A 10419-nucleotide genomic window follows, 5' to 3' on the forward strand; every position below is an offset into this window, starting at 1 on the left:
GCAGAGGTGTTAATGGGTCTCTCTACCTTCAATGGTCCCTTACATCATGTGCTAACTACCTATGCTGAACAATCTGTCCCACCTGGCATTTTGCTGTGATGCTGAGTGTTCCTTTCCTGTGACTCTGAGAGTCCTGAAGAAGAGCTTGCTGTGGCTCCAAAGAGGACTGGCGCTAGGGGTTTGAGCGCCCTAGGCGGCTGGCAATTTCGGCGCCCCATGCGCTGGTCCCGCAGCTCCGGTGGAGCTGCCGCAGTGGTGCCTGCGGAGGGTCCGGTGCTCCGCGGATCCGGTGGAGCTGCCGCAGTCGTGCCTGCGGGCAGTCCACCGGAGCCGCGCGAGGAGCCGACCGTCCGCAGGCACCACTGCGGCGGCTCCACCGGAGCTGCCTGCTGCCCCCTCCGGCAAAACGGAGCCCATCAATTATTCTGGCGCCCTAGGCGATTGCCTAGGCTGCCTAAATGGTAGCGCCGGCCCTGGCTCCAAAGCTTCTGTGTCTCACCAGCAGAAGTTGGTCCAATAAAAGCTATTCCCTTTGTCTCACTAACAACACTATCATTCTGAGCTGCTTGCTGCCCAACATCTCCCAGGGCTATGCAGCTACACAGCAATCCCGGAATGTCAAACTTGGCCTATTTAGCCCAGACTGTCCATGAATCCTGCCCTCTTTCCCACCCTTTCCAACTGAGCACTCCCACTCACTAACCCCTCAAACAACTACGCTGCCTGTCCAAATGCACGAGGTTCCATCCTTGGGCAGACACACGGCACACCTCTGAGACTGTAGGCCAGGAAACTCCCTACTGAAGCCATGAGCCAGGCTGTCACACTCTGGGGACCATGTTTGGCCCATGGCCCTTTGTGTTAAGTGAAGATGTTTCCAGCTGGAGGCAGACTGGAAAGTGATACAGAAATTCCTCCCTGCTTAGGCCACCCACCAGGAGTGCCTCACCTCGGAGGCTGAAGGGAAGAGGAAGAGCTCAACCCCCTGGTAAATTAGGGGTGAACACAATGGCTTGCTAGGCTTTTCCACTGAATAGCCATGTCAAGGACACCTGAGAACATAGGTTTGTGGAGTCATCCTGATATCCCAATGGTTTGAATGGACTTTCCATTGAAAGCTGCTCCCAAGAAGCACATCCAGCACATTCCACCAGCACCAATGGGGTTAAAAACTCCACCACTCCAGAAGGTAACACTTACATTTCAATGGTCCCCAAACAAGTTTTGAAGTTAAATGCCTCATTAAGGTAAGTGGGGCCAAGCATCTTAAGAAACATGCCTAGGGAAAAGAGGACTGTTCAGAGCACAGACAGGAGTCCTGGGAGCCTGCAGATCGAGCCATGAAGCAATAGGACATCATTTGAATTTTTCCCTTTCATCTCAAGGGGGTTTTAAACCTGAACCTTAATTATCACTATTTAAATATCAGCATAGTTAAAGGTTAGATTCCCGACACTCTTAAATATCAGAAACACCAAGCCAATATTTGTCCAGTTGGGCAAGATAGTTCCTCATGTTCTGTTCATATCCAACGGGACATATTGTGAAGACCAAGCCACATGATCTGACCATGCAAACAGAATATTTTGCTCTCAGATATTCTTTTGATTATTCGCACAGCTAAGGTGCCGCTATCTAAAGGGCTTTATCCATACTAACTAATAGCAGCGCAATTGACACAAAGTCTAATTGGCACAACATTGAGAGCAGCTGCTGAAGCCTGACAGCTGCCTACACTAGGCTCCTAAAATTGCATATACCAGGAGCAGAGCGGGAACATTGTTGTAAAAACACCCTGCTGCAGACACAGTTCAATGGTGAGCAATAAAGTGGCCTTTACAGTCAGAGCTCAGTGCAAAGAGTTGGACTCTGAGGTGTTTTCTTAAAAACTTGATCTGCAGCAAAGGCCATTTGGTTTATTAAAACTGTAAATATTTATGACTCACTTTCCTTGTCACTAGCAATAAGAACTGGTACTTGAATCTGTAGACCAGGTCACCCACCAAGCCAGTGCCTACACACCAGAGCGACAGGACCTGGAGAAATGCAGATGGATTGGATTACACAAAGCAGACTCCTCCTCTGCCTGCAGAATTGACCAAAAAATCCCAAACTTCAGTTGGCCCCAGATGGTTAACAGATGCATCAATGAATGCTTGTAATGTGCTTTGAAATAGAAAATGCTATGTAAGTGTTAAGGAGGATTAATTATCACAACCAGTTCATTCACATTTCAGCTGCTGTTCTCTGACCGGCTTGAGTCTGGCTGAGGTAGATGTACGAGCAGCAGGGCATGGCTGTGTGGGGAAAGCCACCCAAATTTCACTGAATAACAACAACCTTCGCTCAGGTGCCAGAGAACACAGGGACAATCAGATCCTCAGCTGCAAAGCCCAGCAAATAACTGAGTTTTCCAACCGCAAGATGAATTTTTCCACAAATCAAAAAAGTAAAACTAAAAATTAATTTAGTGTTTAACAAAATGTTTGATTTGATCTAAAATGAAACATTTGTTTTTTTTGAGGGCATTAAACCGTTCTTAGTTGAAGTAAAATTAAAAATTGAATAATTGAAACATTTCAATTTAAAATGTGGAAACTGAATGTTGAGATTTTTTCAGATTTTTTTTTTCCAAACCAAAGCAATTTGGTGAATTTGATGCAAATTCACAAAACATTTCGGTCAATCCAAATCTGCACTTTTCAGGGAAAAACAATTTCAGCCAAATAATTTTGCCCAGCTTTACTCTAGAGCCACGAGTTGTTTCCTTGCATCATCTCCCTGCCATTGAGGGTCCTCTAGGTGGGTGACAGTCCTACCCCAGGACCTGAGCCCCAGCCCTGGTGGAAGGAGAGAGACACCACAGCTGGCACAGAGCCAAGGACAAGACAGTTTTGCCTTTTTTTGTTGTTGTTTTGTTCCTCTAAAAATTGCAGCAACGGAATTGCTCCAAATATCTGGAGATATACTTGTAGCTCTGCTACAGTCTTTGAAATGGGATGTACTCAATGCAGGAATATTGGAGAGACAGACAGCCACTAAAACCACTAATTCCTATTTCAAATGATCCTTCCTAGCTTCCTCAACATCTCATACAGAAAAGATGGCTCCGCTCATCGGAATACCACATGGAAGTCACACCATCCATCTCCAGCAGGCCACCTGAGCCCAGCCCCCAGTGCCCTGCGTTGAGGGCTGTAGCAGCTGGTATAGAACGCTCTTGTTTTCTCAGAATGGATCTTGGATGACACCTGGAAGAGCAGTATCATATGAGAAGAGGCAGGAATTTTGCTAGAAGCAAACCAAGATGAATGAGCTGTACCCTATAGGACTGGACAAGACACTACAAGACATAAGAATATTTCAACGCCATACTGGGTCAGACCAAGGGTCCATCCAGCCCAGTGTCCTATCTTCTGACAGTGGCCAATGCCAGGTGCCCCAGAGGGAATGAACAGAACAGCGAATCATCAAGTGATCCATCCCTGTGTAATGCAGTAGGGACTGTCTGTGTGGGGAGTGGGAAAGCAGGGGAGAACTTTAGGAGATGGACGATGCCAGAGCCTGTAACCTGAGCTAGGTAAGGGAGGGAAAAGGTCAACACCTTTGCCCGAAAAGGGGACAAAGGAAGGGAGTGGCAGGAGGGAAGCAGTTTGAGTTTGGGCTTGGGGCTGGATGGGCGGAATTCAGGGTATCCTAGCTAGGATCCAAGCACCCTGAAAGCCCAGAAGGACTCGGTGGAGGGGTCCTGACTGTGCCTGCAAGCCCTGCTGTAACCTGTGTTCCTGTTGTCCAATAAACCTTCTGTTTTACTGACTGGCTGAGAGTCACTGTGGGTCCCAGGAAGAGGGGTGCAGGGCCGGACTCCCCCACACTCCGTGACAACTGGTGGCAGCGGTGGGATATACTGCACCCCGTGGACGGCGCTTCCTGCAGTAAGTGACTGGGGAGCAGTAAAACGAAGGGGTGGTTAACCCCTGGGAGTGTGTGCCCAGTGAGAAGGACTTTGCAGTAACAGGGTCCCCCGGGGGATTGCAGCGAGCGGTCCCAGGGGCGAAGGAGTCGGCAGCTCGACCCTGGCAGAGAGGTGGTGACCTCAAGAAGGGCTGGTGCACTAGGGGTCCCCTGGAAACCGTGGGGAGCGGCGAGCACCCCGGCCTGTGAGTGGCCAGCAGGAAGATGTATGCCAAGCGGCGCAAGTGTGACCTGGTGGAGCTGTGCAAGCAGAGGGGGCTGCACCCAGGGAGACGCACCAAGGACCAGCTGATTGCCCAGCTGGAGGAGGGAGACCGCATGAATGAACGGAGCCCTGTCGCTGAGGGAAGCAGCCGAGCAGATGCAGCGCAGGCACCAGTGTCTGTCCCCGCTGGGAGTGGTCAGCCGGCGGACGAGGGCTTCCCGAGACCCCCCCTTCCTAGGCGTAGAGGAAGGGCGGGGAGGAGCCCAGTGTATACCGAGGGCACCGTGACACCCCCGGCCAGCAGGGGATCTGCCCGGCGAAGCCCACCCCCCAGCAGGGGATCCTCCCGGCAACGCTCGGCATCCGTGGAGCGGATGCGGCTGGAATATAAAAGGGAGCTGAGACGGGAGGAGCTCGAGTTAAAGAGGCGAGAGCTGGAGGAGAAGGCGAAACAGCGTGAACATGAGGAGAACCAGCGCCAGCGTGAGCAGGAGGAGAAGGAGAACCAGCGTAAACATGAGCGGGAGGAGAAGGAGAAACAGCGTAAACATGAGCTGGACCTGGCCCAGCTGAGGAGCAGTGAGGCCCCAGCTGCGGTGAGTGAGGGGGGACCCAAGCCTACAAAGAGCTTTGATAAGCACTTGCTGCCCCGGCGTAAGGAGGGGGAGGACATAGATACCTTCCTGACGGCCTTTGAGAATGCCTGCGAGCTGCACAGGGTTGACCCTGCAGACAGGATCACAGTTCTCACCCCCTTACTGGACTCCACAGCCGTGGAGGTGTACAGCCGACTGAAAGGGGCGGAGGCAGGGGACTACGAACTGTTCAAACAGGCCCTGCTCCGCGAGTTTGGGCTGACTCCTGAGATGTACCGGAAAAAGTTCCGGAGCCAGCGTAAAACCCGTGAGGTTACATACCTACAACTGGTCAACCGGGCGCAGGGGTATGCCCGCAAGTGGACAGCTGGGGCCCAAACTAAAGAGGACCTGCTTGACCTATTCATACTGGAGCACCTGTACGAGCAGTGCCCGTCCGACCTGAGGCTGTGGTTGATGGACCAGAAGCCGGAGAACCCGCAGCATGCAGGCCAGCTGGCCGACCAATTTGTGGACAGTCGGGCAGGGGATGGCAGGGAGGAGTCTCGAAGGAGCAGGCCTGCCTCAACGCAGAGAGAGAGTCAACATGGGACCTCCCAAAGGGGGCCTATGGAGAACCCCCCCAAAAGGGGAACATCCAGCGGCAGGTCCCTCCGACCCACTCAAGGGGACCCACGAGATATGGGCTGCTATCGCTGTGGCCAACGAGGTCACATACGGGCCCAGTGCCCCAAGCTCAGGGACAGACCAAGCAGACCCAACCCGCAGAGGGTGGACTGGGTAAAAAACCCAATCGGAGGAGGGGCTACATTCCCAGGAAAGGGGGGTTGGCAACATACCACCTATGGATGCTCCCGGTTCCGGGTTTTTGGTTTACCGGGTGGGCGCGGGGCTGCCCCTCCGGAAAGAGTGCATTGTTTCCCTGGAAGTGGATGGGAGGAAGGTCACTGGGTACTGGGACACGGGCGCAGAGGTGACGCTGGCCCGGCCCGAGGTGGTGGCCTCAGATCGGATGGTGCCCGACACCTACCTGACCCTGATGGGCGTGGGCGGGACCCCATTCAAGGTACCCGTGGCAAGGGTACACCTGAAATGGGGGGCCAAGAAGGGCCCCAAGGATGTGGGGGTACACCAATATTTGCCCACTGACGTGTTAATGGGAGGAAACCTTGAGGACTGGCCTACTAACACCCAGAGTGCCCTGGTCGTGACTCGTAGTCAGAGTCGGCAAATGGCACTGCACCCCGAAAACGGGGAAGGTACTCGACCTGAGGTGCAGGACCCTAACTCAGGGAGCGGGGAACGCCCAGGGGCACGGTGCAGAGAGGCTGCGGCCTCAGACCCAGCCAGCAAGGGAGAGCCGGTCCCCATTCCTGTCCCAGCTGCTGAGTTCCAGGCCGAGTTGCAGAAAGATCCCTCCTTGCGGAAGCACCGGGACCGGGCTGACCTTAGTGCGGTACAGACCATGAGGAGAGGTTGCAAGGAGAGGTTCCTGTGGGAGAAGGGGTTCCTGTACCGAGAATGGGCTCCCCCAGGGGAAGTAGAGTCATGGGGGATCAGGAGGCAGTTGGTGGTTCCCCAGAAGTTCCGTCACAAGCTGTTGTACCTGGCCCATGACATCCCTCTCGCCGGGCACCAGGGAATCCGGCGCACCAGGCAGAGGCTGCTACAGAACTTTTACTGGCCTGGGGTCTTTACCCATGTCCGACAGTACTGCCAATCCTGTGATCCCTGCCAGAGGGTGGGGAAGGCCCGGGACAAGGGGAAAGCAGCTTTGAGGCCTTTACCCATCATAGAAGAACCTTTCCAGAAGGTGGCCATGGACATAGTGGGACCTCTCAGCAAGACGACCCGGTCAGGGAAGAAATACATCCTGGTGGTGGTGGATTTTGCCACTCGCTACCCCGAGGCGGTGGCCTTGTCCTCTATCGAAGCAGACACAGTGGCAGATGCGCTGCTGACAATTTTCAGCCGGGTGGGGTTCCCCAAGGAGGTCTTAACGGACCAGGGGTCCAACTTCATGTCGGCCCTGCTCCGGTCCTTATGGCAGAAATGTGGGGTCCAGCACAACTGGGCCTCAGCGTATCACCCCCAGTCCAACGGGCTGGTAGAAAGGTTCAACGGGACGCTGAAGATGATGCTAAAAACATTTATGAACCAGCATCCGCAAGATTGGGACAAGTACTTACCTCACCTGCTGTTTGCGTACAGGGAGGTACCCCAGGAATCTACTGGGTTTTCACCTTTCAAACTGTTGTATGGAAGGCGGGTGAGGGGGCCCCTAGACCTGATGAGGGACAAATGGGAGGGAAAGGCCTCTCCCGAGGGAGAGTCAGTGGTGAAGTATGTCCTGACCTTCCGGGAAAGACTGGCCGAGCTCATGGGCCTGGCCAGAAAGAATCTGGCCCGAGCCCAGAGGAGGCAGAAAGTCTGGTATGACCGCACAGCCCGAGCCCGTGCCTTCGCCACCGGGGATCAGGTGATGGTTCTCATCCCCGTGAGGAGAAACAAACTCCAGGCCGCCTGGGAAGGGCCCTTCAAGGTTATCAAGCAACTAAATAAGGTAAACTATGTGGTGGAGCTGTCAAAGCGGGCACATCACCGTCGGGTGTACCATGTGAACATGATGAAACCATACTATGACAGGGGAAATGTGGTGTTGGCCGTGTGTGAACATTGGGAGGGGCAAGGAGATGACCCCTTAGTGGATCTATTCCCTGAAACAAAAACTGGTTCCCCCCTGAAGGCGATTCCCCTCTCTGATCAGCTGACCCCGGGCCAGCACGCTGAGATCAAAGGGGTGCTGCATCTGTACAGACAGCTGTTTTCCAACCAGCCTGGACGCACTAATTTGACTGTCCACCGGGTGGAGACCGGGTCACACCCCCCTATAAGATGCTCCCCTTTTCGGGTCACTGGTAAAACTGCCCAGGATCTTAAAAGAGAGGTCAGGGACATGCTGGCTTTGGGGGTGATCCAGCCGTCTTCCAGCCCTTGGGCCTCGCCAGTAGTGCTGGTTCCCAAGAAGGATGGGTCAATCCGGTTCTGTGTGGACTATCGAAAGCTCAATGCCATCACCGTATCTGATGCCTACCCTATGCCCAGGCCTGACGAGCTCCTAGACAAGCTGGGAGGTGCACGGTACCTCACCACTATGAATCTTACCAAAGGCTACTGGCAAGTGCCGCTGGACGCAGATGCCAGGCTAAAATCGGCCTTTATCACCCCTCTGGGGCTCTATGAGTTTTTGACCCTGCCCTTCGGCCTCAAGGGAGCGCCGGCCACCTTCCAGCGCCTGGTGGATCAGCTACTGAGGGGGATGGAAAGTTTTGCCGTGGCGTATATTGACGACATCTGCGTCTTCAGCCAGACCTGGGAGGACCACGTGTCCCAGGTTAAACAAGTCCTGGACCGACTCCAAAAGGCTGGGTTAACAGTAAAGGCTAAGAAGTGCAAGGTGGGGATGGCTGAAGTATCTTACCTGGGCCATCGGGTGGGGAGCGGCTGCCTAAAGCCGGAACCAGCCAAGGTGGAGGTGATCAGAGACTGGCCTGCTCCCCAAACCAAAAAGCAGGTCCAGGCCTTTATTGGGATGGCGGGGTACTATCGAAGGTTCGTGCCCCACTTCAGTGCCATAGCCGGCCCCATCACTGAACTGTGCAAAAAAGGGGAAGCCAGACAAGGTAATCTGGACTGAGCAGTGCCAGAAGGCTTTCCGGGCGCTGAAGGAGGCTCTGGTTAGCGACCCAGTTCTGGCAAACCCAGATTTTGACAAACCCTTTATGGTGTTCACCGATGCCTCAGACACGGGACTGGGGGCGGTGTTAATGCAGGAGGATAAAAAGGGGGAGAGACACCCCATCGTGTACCTGAGTAAAAAGCTGCTACCCCGGGAACAAAGCTACGCGGCCATCGAGAAGGAATGCCTGGCCATGGTGTGGGCCCTTAAGAAGCTAGAGCCATATCTCTTTGGGCGACACTTCACCGTGTACACCGACCACTCTCCCCTGACCTGGCTGCACCAGATGAAAGGAGCCAACGCCAAGCTCCTGAGGTGGAGCCTGCTCCTGCAGGACTATGACATGGACGTGGTCCATGTGAAGGGAAGTGCCAACCTGACAGCGGATGCGTTGTCCCGGAGAGGGGACCCTGAACTTCCCCAGGTCACTGGGCAGAGTGACCCCGCTCAGTTCAGTCTCGAAGGGGGAAAAGATGTAATGCAGTAGGGACTGTCTGTGTGGGGAGTGGGAAAGCAGGGGAGAACTTTAGGAGATGGACGATGCCAGAGCCTGTAACCTGAGCTAGGTAAGGGAGGGAAAAGGTCAACACCTTTGCCCGAAAAGGGGACAAAGGAAGGGAGTGGCAGGAGGGAAGCAGTTTGAGTTTGGGCTTGGGGCTGGATGGGCGGAATTCAGGGTATCCTAGCTAGGATCCAAGCACCCTGAAAGCCCAGAAGGACTCGGTGGAGGGGTCCTGACTGTGCCTGCAAGCCCTGCTGTAACCTGTGTTCCTGTTGTCCAATAAACCTTCTGTTTTACTGACTGGCTGAGAGTCACTGTGGGTCCCAGGAAGAGGGGTGCAGGGCCGGACTCCCCCACACTCCGTGACACCCTGTCGCCCATTCCCAGCTTCTGGCAAACAGAGGCTAGGGACACCATCCCTGCCCAGCCTGGCTAATAGCCATTGATGGATCGATCCTCCATGAACTTATCTAGCTCTTTTTTGAACTCTGTTATAGTCTTGGCCTTCACAACATCCTCTGGAAAATTGTTTCACAGGTTGACTATGCGTTGTGTGAAGAAATACTTCCTTTTGTTTGTTTTAAACCTGCTGCCTATTAATTTCATTTGGTGGCTCCTAGTTCTTTTGTTATGAGAAGGAATAAATAACACTTCCTTATCTACTTTCTCTATACCAGTCATGATTTTATAGACCTAAATCATATCTCCCCTTAGCCGTCTCTTTTCCAAGCTGAAAAGTCCCATCTTATTAACCTCTCCTCATACGGCAGCCATTCCATACCTCTAATCATTTTTGTTGCCCTTTTCTGAACCTTTTCCACATCCAATATATCTTTTTTGAGATGGGGCTGGTCGCACGCAATATTCAAGGTGTGGGCGTACCATGGATTTATATAGAGGCAATATGATATTTTCTGTCTTATTATCAATCCCTTTCTTAATGATTCCCAACATTCTGTTCGCTGTTCTGACTGCCGCTGCACAGCGAGCGGATGTATTCAGAGAACTGTCGGCAACGACTCCAAGATCTCTCTCTAGTGGTAACAGCTAATTTAGACCCCATCACCTTATACATATCGTATAAAAGACAAAGTTCTGGATCAGAGAGGATTCTCAGCCTTCTGATTGCAAGAGATACCTAGAGCCTCCCAGAGGGAATAAAGCGGGGAAATCCCAGCAATTGACTAGTTAGTCTCAAGGCTGAGCTTAAGAACCAGATATGACCCGTTTATATCGACCTCCACTCCAAAATCCTGGAAGAGTCGGAGTCCTGCAGCTCTTACCCACCTCAGGTACGATGGCTGTCAATCAGAGAGCTGATAGGTAAGGTCCCATAGGAATCAAGACTGAGGGGAAAAACAACTGAGGAAAGTTGGCAGTTTTTCAAAGGGACGCTATTAAG

The sequence above is a fragment of the Gopherus flavomarginatus genome, chromosome 9 (assembly GCF_025201925.1).
Source record: "Gopherus flavomarginatus isolate rGopFla2 chromosome 9, rGopFla2.mat.asm, whole genome shotgun sequence".
Taxonomy (NCBI): Eukaryota; Metazoa; Chordata; order Testudines; family Testudinidae; genus Gopherus; species Gopherus flavomarginatus.